This window comes from Phaseolus vulgaris, chromosome 1 (genome assembly GCF_051622355.1).
Source record: "Phaseolus vulgaris cultivar YP4 chromosome 1, ASM5162235v1, whole genome shotgun sequence".
NCBI classification, from domain to species: domain Eukaryota; kingdom Viridiplantae; phylum Streptophyta; class Magnoliopsida; order Fabales; family Fabaceae; genus Phaseolus; species Phaseolus vulgaris.
Genome location: NC_143498.1, coordinates 9568304 through 9579733, shown reverse-complemented (window position 1 = coordinate 9579733; position 11430 = coordinate 9568304).

The following is an 11430-nucleotide window of genomic DNA, read 5'->3' as shown; positions in this document are numbered from 1 at the left end:
TCTAAAGAAATATTTTTAAAAATTGTGTTCATGACTAAGTCATGTTTCTATGACGAGACTTTGAGAAAAAGTTATTTTATAAAACACAACTACATCCTCATATTCCATCCATTAATTGGGATGCGTAATTTTCCGATTGGTTATGATATTTTAACACTCCTACTCATCCTACCTCCACAATAAATATTAATATTTATAATAAAAAAAATTAAAAAAAAATATTCTTAATGAATATACAAGTAAAATATAAAATGTTTCAAAATTAAAAGAATTATAAATTTTTATAAATAATTAAAATATTAATATTTATTAGATTATAGAGTGGAGATATAAATATGAAATAAATATTTTTGTTATTTTTTTTAAATAAACTGAAGTCATGGACACGATTTTAGTATACTTGGACTTGAAGCTGAAAGTGTGCAAGGGACACTTGTGGTAGAGCTTTGGCTAAAGTTGTGTAAGAGGGTCACGTCACGATTTCAGTCTTGTTGGTGTTTACCGGGGCAACGTGACTTGCTTCATTGTTGTTTGTTATTTTCTTTTTCTTTTTTGATGAGAAAGTTTGAAAAATCATGTGTTTATAGAATTGTTTTGCGCTTACCGTTAACATGACAATTAAATTGTTTTTTTAGCTTTATGTATTTGTATTTTTTTTGTTTGATTATATTTGTTGGAGAGTGGATTTTTTTTTTTATATATATTTTGTTGTATAAAAAAATAAGACAAAAGTTATGAATAGAAATTAAAATTAAACTTAACATTGAACATTGTTATATTAAGGAAAATAATTTATGTATGAGAAAACGTTTCTTTGAGGGTCATGTTTGGTGTGTGAGGAGGTCAAATTGGATCATCATTATTTTCTTTATCTTTGTCGTTCTCACCATGATTATTGGGTCCTTGTGAGGACATTGTGGGATAACAACCGTACATGATATGAGGTTGAGTGCAAATGGAGGTGTTAATGTGAGAGTTGCAAAGATATTTGATGGACTGATTAAATGAACGATCACGAAATTGTTGAACATATGAAGAAGAACCAACATGCAGAAAGGAGGTTGTGGTTGAGGTTGTGGTTGTGGTTGCTCAGTCTCTTGTGACACGCCATTATATTGGAAAAATAATCATAAATTTTAGATAAATATGTTGGTTGTGGAGGCAATATGTACCATTGCATGTATGTTGTGGTGTCATGTAAATGATCACCATTTTTTAACTGAATTCCTTGAATGAGATGGTTATGTCGATCATTCCACATTGCTATCAACTTTTCATAATATTGTAGTCAATATTTATATGTTATGTCTCTCATATTTTCTTTGTGAAGTTGATCTATGTTTCATTGGTCTGTTAAAGTAGTTTGTCGAAACTTAAAACTCACATTACTCGATCAACTTGAAAAAATTCTACTGTGGAAAAAATATATCAAAGGAATAAGCTTTTGACTAATCGGAGAAACATTAATAGTAATCAAAAGAGTAACAGTAACTTTATGTAAGTAGTCCAAACATATGAAAAAAAGGTCGTTAATAGAGTTATAAAATGTTGTCAACATCAGACGTAATTACGATTTGATGAAGAACCTGTTTGAGTTGTCATTGGTCTAACATCTTCCTTATTAGACAGATTGTACTCGTAGGTGTGTTGCCTTTGTAAAGTTGCACGTGACACCTTCCATAAACAATATATGTTTCCTTTGGACAACAACAATTAAAATTGATAGTAACTTCAAATATGAAATATTTTATAGAGGAAAATCAAGTATTACTGGACCAATATCTTCAAGCTAGAGAAAGACATGTAATCCATTCTCAAACACAATACTACAAAAGTAACATGTAACCTTCGATATTATCTTGATTGAAGTAAATTAATTAGTTTATTGCAATTGTTTACTTTAACACTACATGCTTTTCCTTTTCCTTTTTTTCGCCTTTTATGCCTTTACACTCTGTGTTGACATATTTAGTTTTTCTGTTTTAAGTTATTGGGCTTTGTTTGTTTGACCCAAATTTCATTTTCTGTTTCAGCTAGGTCTTAATATTTTTCTTATACATACACCATGTATTTTACTCTCTAATATACAAGTAAATAAGAATTTATTTTGTATTTTCTTTTCTCTGTTTTTCTCTCTTTTATGCTTAAGTCGTTGTCTCTTTTTCATTTGCAATTAGGGTTCATCAGAACCTCCCTTTCTCCATTGCGATTACGTGCGCTCCATTTGATGCACCACATCAGACAAGGAATATTCATTTTCATTGACTGTAATATGGTATCAAAACTCTTCGAATGAAGAGCTCTGTTGTGCTTCTCTCTGATCTTTATTTCCCCTTTTGTTGTTCTTGGTTATCTTTTTTGTTATCTTTCAAAATCTTGATTGGGTTTCAAAATCTCTTAGGCAATGTCTAATGAAAACCCTAGTCTTCGTAGTCTTAATAGTAGTCACAGTATTACATGCAATTTATGTGGTAAATACGGTCATATTGAGGCTGTTTGTTTTCACAAAGTTGGTTTTCCTTCTGGTAATGTTAAAACCTCTAAGTTTTCTTCTATTAGAAAAGTCTGCACTTTTTGTAATCGTCTTGGCCACACTGTCAATACCTGTTATAAAAAGCATGAGTTCCCTCCTGGCTACAAATTCACCAATTGGACATCTCAAGTCAATAATATGATTACTACTGACACTTTTTCTGAGCTTTTTCCTAAAGAACATGATGTAAAGGGGATTCAACTTACATCACAACAGTGCCAATTCCTTACCAACATTTTGCATCAGCAAAACCTTGAGGATCCTGCCCCTCACACTCAAATTAATCAAGTCGGCACCTTCTCTGCGGATGAAATCCCCAATACTAAGCATTCTTCAACATATAAATTTCTCTCTTCACTATCTACTATAAAAGAATCTTGGATTATTGATTCTGGTGCCATAGATCATGTTTGCCACAATTTGAACGTTTTTACTACTTGTACTAAAATTAAACCTGTCTTAATTAGTCTTTCCAATGGCCAAACTGTTTATGCCACATATTCTGGTTTAGTACATTTTTCTGATATGTTTTATTTGTCTGATGGGTTATATGTGCCTCATTTTTAATTAAACTTAATATCTGTTTCTAAACTCACACACCAACTTAAATGCACTTTAATTTTCACTTCAACCCATTGCATTATACAGGACAATCTCACACAAGAGAGGATTGGTACCGTTAAAGCCATTGTTGGCTTGTACCTTGTCACTACCTTGCCTGCTTCTAGCCATTCTAAACCGCATTGTTTTGCTCCTTTTATTAATTGTAATACCACGGACAAAACACTGTGGCATTATAGACTAGGAAACCCTTCACTTGAAAGATTACATGTCTTAAGCAAACAATACTTTTTTATTACTGTTGATACTCATCATGTATGTGACACTTGTAGTCGTACAAAACAGAGAAAACTTCCTTTCACTTTAAGTAATACTGTTACCTCTACTATTTTTTATCTTGTACACTTTGATATTTGGGGACCATGTTCCATAATTTCTATGTAAGGTTTTCGTTATTTCTTGACTATTGTTGATGATTACTCGCGTTATACTTGGGTTATTCTGCTGCATAACAAATCTGAAATGCGTCAGCACATCATTAACTTCACTGTTTTCGTTCAAAATCGTTTCAAAACTAATATCAAAACGATTCGTACTGACAATGGTGTTGAGTTTGCTATGTCAAATTTTTATGCTTCAAAGGGAATTATACATAAAAAATCTTGTGTTGAAACACCACAACAAAATGGCATTGTAGAACGTAAACATCAACACATACTAAATGTAACCCGGACTTTATTTTTTCAAGTAAATCTTCCTCTTATTTTTTGGGAATTTGCTGTAAATCATGTTGTTTTCTTAATAAATGTTATTCCTACTCCATTACTTAATAACATCACTCCTCATGAAAAGTTGTTTGGAAAACCGTATGACATTTCCTTTTTAAAAGTGTTTGGTTGTCTCTGTTATGCTAGTACCATTATTGAAAATAGGAAAAAAAATTAGATGATAGATCTATCAAAGGTATTTTTCTTGGCTTCCCGCAAAATACAAAAGGTTCTATTATCTTAAATTTAAAGCTTCATAGTATAGAGATATCAAGACATGTAATCTTTCATGAAAATCACTTTTCATATAAATTGGACAATGGCTTGCCTAGGGACCCTAACACTTTATCTCTCCTTATTTCTAACGCATATAATTCTACTTTTGATTTTTTTTTTCTGATACTGCACCTTCTGCCGAGTCGTGTGCCTCTACTCCTGCACCCAATATTGTCCCTCCACCAGCCTCATTATCCTCTGATCTTCTAGCAAATAGTGACTCTGCTTCTGCATCCAACATTGCACCTCCAAGAAGCACCTCACCCCAATTTCCAAGAAGATCAGCTCGTCCTCACCGACAACCTACCTATCTTGCAGATTTTCACACTGCAACCATCACTGTAAGTAGTAAATATCCTATTCATAATTACTTATCTTACAATTCCTTATCTTCCAATTTTAGAAATATTATTTTCTCTATCAATTCTCATTCTGAACCTCGGACCTATAATGAAGCCTCCAAACATGCTTCTTGGCAATCTGCCATGCAAGATGAGCTTCAAGCTCTTGCTACTAACAATACTTGGCAACTTACCCCTCTCCCTCCAGGAAAGAAAACTATTGGTTGTAAATGGGTATATAAAATCAAATATCATTCTGATGGCATTGTTGAGCGCCACAAAGCTAGAGTTGTTGCCAAAGGGTTCACCCAACTTGAAGGACTTGATTTCTTAGATACTTTTTCCGTTGTTGCTAAACTCACTACCCTCTTCCTTCTCCTTGTTGTTGCCACTATCAAAAATTGGATTTGAAAACAACTTGATGTCAGTAATTCCTTTCTTCATGGTGATCTCCATGAATAGGTATACATGATCCCCCAACCTGGCCTCTCTCTTCCTTCTCCCCCGCATGTCTGCAAGCTTCAACGGTCTTTGTATGGCCTTCATCAAGCTGATCGTCAATGGTACGCCAAGCTTTATACTTTTCTTTTATCAAATAATTACTCTATTTCTGTTGCTGATCACTCTCTTTTTCTTAAATATAATAATGATAAACTCACTGTTATTCTTGTTTATGTTGATGATTTGGTCTTAACTGGTGATGACACAGAGGAAATCAATACAATTACTGCATCCCTTCACCATCACTTCAAGATAAAAAAAATTAGGTAATCTCACTTACTTTTTGGGACTGGAAATTGCTCGCAACAATTCTGGTCTTCATTTAAGTCAACGCAAGTATACTCTTGATCTTCTTCACGAAACTGGCATGCTTGACTTTGCACCTGTTGCCACTCCTATGACTCACACCTCCCGTCTCTTTCCCGGTTAAGGCTCCCCTATTGATGCTGATGCAACTTCCCAATACAGAAGACTCCTTGGATGTCTAATCTACTTAACCAACACGCGACCAGACATTGCCTTCGCTGCCCACAATTTAAGTCAATTCATATTTGCACCCACAACTCATCATCAACAAGTTGTCTCACGTCTTTTGTGTTACCTCAAGGGCACCCCTGGGGAAGGACTACAGTTTTATTATACTAGCTCACTTCATCTCTGTGGTTTTAGTGACTCTGACTAGGCAACATGTCCTACCACACTCAAATTTGTCACTAGATATTCCATCTACTTAGGAGACTCCCTAATATCATGGAAATCAAAGAAGCAGCCAACTATCTACCGTAGTTCCTCCGAAGCCAAGTATAGAGCTCTTGCCACCACCACATGTGAGCTACAATGGTTGTCTTACCTCCTTCAGGTTTTACATCTTCCTCTCTCCCAGCCTACAACCTTGTACTGTGACAACAAATCTTCCCTTCAAATAGCATCCAATCAAGTCTTTCATGAACGCACCAAGCACATCGAAATTGATTGTCACCTAGTTCGTGAAAAACTTAACTCTAGTATCCTCAAACTGCTGCCCATTACTTCTGCCATGCAAGTTGCTGACATATTCACCAAGCCCCTTGCTTTCGCATAGTTCTCTACTCTCAAATCCAAGCTGGGCCTGACGAATATCTACTCCTCAGCTTGAGGGGGTGTTAACATATTTAGTTTTTCTGTTTTAAGTTATTGGGCTTTGCTTGTTTGGCCCAACTTTCCTTTTTTGTTTCAGCTAGGTCTTAGTCTTTTTCTTATATATACACCATGTATTTTACTCTCTAATATACAAGTAAATAAGAATTTCTTTTGTATTTTCTTTTCTCTGCTTTTCTCTCTTTTAGGCTTAAGTCATTGTCTCTTTTTCATTTGCAATTAGGGTTCATCAGAACCTCTCTTTCTCCATTGCGATTACGTGCGCTCCATTTGATGCACCACATCAGACAAGGAATATTCATCTTCATTGACTGTAATACTCTGCTTTAATTTAAAAATATTTCTCAAATCCACCTATTTATAAGTTTCTCAAAATATACAAATAGGCTTCTAATTTTTTCTATAAGTAGGATAGAATCCTCCCCTCACAAGTTAGTTTTGTAGAATTGCGTTAGATATATTTAAACTTACTAATTATAATAATATCATAGTTATTCAAAAGATGTCCTGATCAAGTTCTTTGAGATTATTTTGACAGTGTCATCGAATTCACCCATAAATATCTAATTCTACGTTTGAGATGTTCATTCCTTAAAATGAGGAGATATGTTAGAGATTTTATATCAACTAAAAATAACAGCAAATTATAATATATAAATGGAGTGTAATTCTCATATTAAATATTAGTTTTATAAATTAAATTAGAAATAAACTCAATTACTAATATTATGCTTAGAAATCTCGTAGACAATACAACTGTAGACATATTCAAAGTACGTAAAGACTTGGCGCAAAGACTTGCCATCCATGTGCTTTGAAGTACTCAAAACTTGCATTCATGTGGTTTATATTAATTCTTTTACCGGGCATGATAATAATTGATATATATATTTTTGACAATTTTTTTATCAGCATATATATTTTGACATGTCAACACATGAATAAGCATCACACACGTGTTCATCTTTCCATGATAAGTTCTTTTATACGATTATGTTAATTAGAAATTGAGATGTGGATACATGACATAGATATATATCTAATTCTTTTCTACTTGTTTTTTTATCTTTGACAAAAAGGACATAGAGGTATCCATTTGGTTCATATTTATAACTAATATTGTATCATTTAACATAAAATTGACATGTTGATGACTGAAACAAATATTGATGTATCCATGGGTTACTAAATAATCAAATATTTCCATTATTATCGTTTTATACCAATGTACACTAAGAAAAAAAAAAGTTTTATGAGAAATTAATATAATCATAAAAATTGATTTAATTAATAAAGGTTTTTTTAACATTCGTTAAGTTACAAAAGTTATTTTGAAATTCAGCAAAATAACGGGATTTTTTTTAATATTCATTAAATTTCAAAGATTTATTTTAAAAATTCAGTGAAATTTTTTTTAACTTTCGTTAAATTTCAAAAGTTTATTATAAAATCTCAACAAAATAACAAAGGATTTTTTAACTTTCAATAAGTTCCAAAGGTTTATTCTACAACCTCAGCAAATTAACGAAAGTTTTTTCAACCTTTTGTTAAGTTTCAAAGGTTTATTCTAAAATCTCAACAAAATAACAGATGTTTTTTTAACCTTCGTTAAATTTCAAAGATTTATTGTAGAACCTCAATAAAAAATTCCAAAATTTTCAAATTTCAAAAAATAAATATAATTAAATCTATTTATAAATAAATAATTAAAAACTACATAGTTTTAATATATTTTATAACTAAATTCTCTAAAATTTTGAAACTATAACTTTACATTACAAATAAGTTTTCTAAAGTTTCAAAAAATTATTTTAAAAACTCAGCAAAATAACCTTGGATAATAAGTATTTTAACAACTAATATTGGATAATAAGTATTTCAACATTATTTGCATATTTTTTATGATTGATGGTAGTTGGTTTATATAATTTATAGTTTTTTTTACAAACTCATACTTTAGAAAATCTGATTTATTTTTGTTTTATCTTTTGATCTACGTATATTTCATATGCAATTTTATTTTTAGTTATAATTTTTAATATTTAATTCTCATAATTTTGAAATATTTTAAATTAAGACCTTTATTTTAAAATACATCTAATAACCAATTCATTGTGAAAGTGAGAAGTAATAAAGTTAATTTCTCCTCGTAATTTGATGCCCACATCTAACATATAATGCAATTATTTAGGATATATAAAGTAATGATAAACATGAGTTGTTGCTGAGCTAGGTAACGGTGACTTCTGACCCAAGTTGGGACAATAAGATGGTGGAAGATGCAATATTGGAGTAAGAAGAAGATAGTGCCTTATTTAGTGTTTCTCAAAATTGTTTCTTACTTATTTGAAAACATAAACAAACCATTTATATTTTCCAAAGATTGGTCAAAGTAATTAATGAAGGAGCATATTCACCATTCAAAACAAATTCTGTTAGGATTTTCAAAGAAACAATCGGTTGAAACCACGAAACAACCGATTGTTTTGGCTTGACAGTTAAGTCAACCAAACCAAACCAGTTTTGAACCTTTTAAAAAACTCCTAAGAGTAAAACAACCGATTGATTCGACAAAACAACAGGTTGTTTTTCACTTAGTTGAAAAAACACTTGATTTAAAAAAGGTTTTAAATCACATCAGTTTTAGATTCAACAAAGGAGTGAATCACACTTTATTCTACCCAGATTCCACCCAAACACAGCAGCAACACCAGCCTTTCATCAAACACCTTGAATTTGGATTCTTCAAAGCACATGATCACACTTGATAAACAGAGTTATCCTGACTATTTTTGGCCATAAATACTAGTTCTTGAGCTCTCTCTAGGGTTGTCTCTTATGTAGCCTCTCTTGAACTCCTTCTTAGTGAGTTGGCCTCACCTCTCACTCTCTTAATAATTTTATATGCGATGAATCAATATAAATGATTTTTATATGGGCATTAATATCAATCAAAGGATAGAATATTACCATACTAATCCGAATACAAAAGAGTAAGAAGGATGGACCTCGATCCCAATTTTCCCAATTGAACCAACAAACTCTTTGACTTGTTTTTTTTTTTTTAATTATTGAAATCATAACAAACTCCCAATAAACTTTATTATTCTGTTTTCTATTTAGTGAATCTTTTACTTAATTATTCAACTATTTCTTATGGGTTCGATATCCATCCTTAGGGATAAATTATTACTTCTGAAAAAACAGTGCACTTGCCATAAATCAATCATCATCCAACAACAACAAATTTCAGGAGAATTGTTTGAAGAAGCTGTAGTATTATAAGCTTTTGTGTTCTTTTAGTTTTTTGTATTTGAGTTTATTTGCATGTTATTAGATCATTTAAAATTTCATTAGAGTTAGGTTTCCTTTGTGCTGAGTTTATCATAATCGTCTTTCAAAACCATAAGTTTCCTTCTTTCAGTTTGTGCAGAAGAGAAGAAAGACTCATATTCCCTACTGTACGTTGGGCACAGGGTGTTGAACATGGGAGCTTTGATGTTTCAAATCCACATGAAGCCTGAAGCTGTGCTGCTTTCTGGTTTGAGTTTAGATTAGGTTGTTTAGAATCTTTGTTAAGATCAGTTCTTAATCCCGCACAAAGCTTGATCAATCACTTTTAAAAGAAACAAAGTGTTTTTCCAAGCAAAGGGAAAACAACTGGTTGATTTATCAAAATAATCGGTTGTTTGTTACTTAGTTGGCTTAAAGGTTTTCAAACTGTTTTTTGAATTAGTTATGCAACTTCCTGACTCATTCAACCGGTTAATTGTGGTTTCAACCAGTTAAATGTATGTTTTCACAACATTGTTTGGAAAACCTGTTTTAACTTATTTAGTTGATTAAAACTGCCTTAAACGGCTAGATTTCAAGTGCTATAATATCCTTTCTTTCATAACAATATACACAACAAATACAATAAGTATTGATACAAGTTTGAGATCAAAGAAAGAGATTTGTTTTTGAAAGGAGTTTTTAAAAGTGCAAGATTGTTGTTCAAGCTTTGCTATGGTAACAAGATCTGATCATAAGGCTTCATGTATTGTGCGAATTCAACTGTTTTCTATCCTTGTGTAGATTCTTGTAATTTTATTTCCTTTATCTGGAATTGTGTTTGAAATCCTGTAAAGACAGAGAGTGTTCTGTCTTGAGGTGTTTGGTGTTGCAAAGAGGGTGAGTGGGTCTTGTGGGTTTCAAGGTCACCTCTTTGTGGTGTGTTGTTGTAATCTAGATTTGATTACTAGTGGAACTCAGAGGTTGTTATGAGAATTGGATGTAGCTCAAGAGTGAGTGAATCGATATAACTCATGTTGTGTAAATATCTCTATCTCTATCACCTTACAACTGTTTGATCTTATTCTGTTTCTGCAGCTGATATAAACAACAGGTTAAATCGTGATTTTAACCTATTAAAATTCTGAAAACAGTTTCTATATCATTGTTTAATTGCTTTCCTTAATTGCTTATCTATGATTGTTTGATAAAGATTCATTCTTAATCAAGTCTTTGCAAAAGTCTTTTATAAACAATTCACCCCCACCTCTCTTATTTAAGTCATCAATTCTTACACAAGGATTATGTGTCTAGATGACATACAAACACAAGAGTTGTCAACCAAAGGCAGTGGAGAATGGAGCTCCTCCACTCTCACCAAGATGCACATGGCAAATCAAGTGGAAGTTTATCTCAGCAAACTTCCCAAGCACGAATATGGAAGCACAAACCTCATCATCTATACCACCTCCACAAAAAGCCTTACCCTCACCTAGCCAAACCAACCTAAAACTTTCATCTAAAGGAAACCCTGCCAAACGTTTACTCAAAATACGAAAGTTGGTGGCTTAGTACAAAAGATTAATTCCTCCTCTCAAACCTAAACACTAAAAAAAAAAACCAAACCTAACTCCATTAAGCCCATACTTGACGAAGAAAATTTGATGGTCATCAATGACTAGAGATTACAACTTGAAGGTTTTTGTATTAGTTAGTTCCCTACACATGCATAGAAGATGAGAACAATGCTTCATACTTTTGAGTAGAAATGTCATTAAGGCAATTTCTTTAAATAGAACTAGTCTTAATAGATATCAAAATGACTAGACGTTCTACTAAGACAATTCACTATTGATACTAATACTAGAAGACATATATCTTCTATACACTCTAATGAGGTTAGACACTCTATAAGTGACAACTATACACCAAGTCAAATATTTATCTTTATCTTGGTAAGGATTTTGTCTTTGACTAATACCGATTGCCATGAAGAGTGTTGAGTTATCAATGCATTCCTATCTAAGATTTAAAAAAGAGG